Source organism: Calidris pugnax, unplaced genomic scaffold (assembly GCF_001431845.1).
Source record: "Calidris pugnax isolate Ruff unplaced genomic scaffold, ASM143184v1 scaffold44, whole genome shotgun sequence".
NCBI lineage: Eukaryota > Metazoa > Chordata > Aves > Charadriiformes > Scolopacidae > Calidris > Calidris pugnax.
This window is the reverse complement of record NW_015094506.1, coordinates 3,567,632-3,569,150: the sequence shown is the minus strand read 5'-3', so window position 1 is coordinate 3,569,150 and position 1,519 is coordinate 3,567,632.

Sequence of the window (1,519 nt, the reverse complement as noted above, 5' to 3'; positions counted from 1 at the left end):
AGCCCAGGGGCGGGGCGGAGGCCTCGGGGGGCGGGGACATAGGAGTGGGCGTGGTCTTATAGGAGGCGGGGCTTATCTGGGGGCGGGGCCTGGGGTGCCCCCGCGTCCGGTGGAGCCCCCTCCCCGCCCCGGCGTTGGCGGGGCCGGTGGGTCGGTTCCCTCCAGCTCTCCTCGCAAGGGAGGAGCACCGGGGCCGAGATGGGGAAGGGGGAGACCCCCTGCCCCCCCAGCAGCCGGCGGGGCGGGTAGAAAACACAGGAGACACAGAGAGGTACCCACGGCAGCCCGTCCCCAGGGGTTTCTGCTTCCCAGGGCAGCAGGCTGGGGGCGTAGGGGGGAGACACGTCTGCCCCACGGCTCTCCCCACTCAGGGGAGGCTGGACTCTCAGAGAAAAGCCCCGAAAAAAAAAAGTTGCAGCCTTTTATTTTTTCCCCCCCCCGCTCAGACCCTAAAGGGGGGGGGAAGATTGGGGGGGGAAGACTGCAAGCAGGAACTGAAAACAGTTGGGGCTAAACTGAAGTTTAACTTCAACTAAATTTAAAAAAAAAACAAAAAAACGAAAAACCAAAAAAACCAGCAGGCAACCTCATTTCTGGATCCTTAGATGTAGGCAGAAGGAGCTCTCGGCAGCCCTAGGAGATGGGAACACCAGGCAGCAGAGTTGGTGTGGGATGTAGGTGGCTCCCGGGGTAGGCAGGGGGCCAGGGAGGGCTTTGAAGAACAAGGCCGCTGGGGAGTCGCGGGCAGCACGGCGCAGGAAGCCCTGGAAGAAGCGGAGGAAGGCTGGGACACAATCTCAGGAACCCACCACACCGAGGAGATGGGCTGTCACGAGAGCTGGCTTGCACGCTCAGTGCGACGCTCTCACAAGGAGGGGGAGAAGGCACGCTATTAAACCTTAGTTTATTTCACCAAACATTTTTTTTTTTCCATTTCCAATTAGGCAAAGGAGAGGCAATAGCTACCTCTGTGGGAAAGCAATCCGTTACAGACATGTTGCTTATTGCTAGCAGCCCCAAATCAGCAGGAGTCCCCTCTCTCCATTTGTTTTTTCTTTTTTTTAATGGGCTCTATATTCCTTTTTCCAGCCAGATCTCATTCTTAGCACCTTCCTTCCTCTATTCCACTGTTTCATTTTATCGCTCCGTGGCCCCAGAAATGCAACAAGTGAAAAATAAATTCTCCTGGAATGGCTCATGCAGCCTCCCCCCAAGAAAAGCCATGGTGTAAATCACTGGGAAAGCTGCTACTTAGAGAAAAAAGGAAATGAAGCATTGTCTCAGTTTTGTAATGACAGAGCTGGCTGCTCAGCATCCCCCAGGCCTGCCCGACAGCGCCTTCCTGATGCATCTCCTAAGGGAGAGCAGGATTCGGGGGGGGGGGGGGGGGGGGTTTTTTCTTTGGTTTTTTTTTTTTTTTTCCTCACTATCTAACCTATTTTACTTAGCAAAAAATTAAATTAATTTTTCCAAAGTCAATTATGTTTTGCCTGTGACAGTAATTGGTAAGTAATCTATC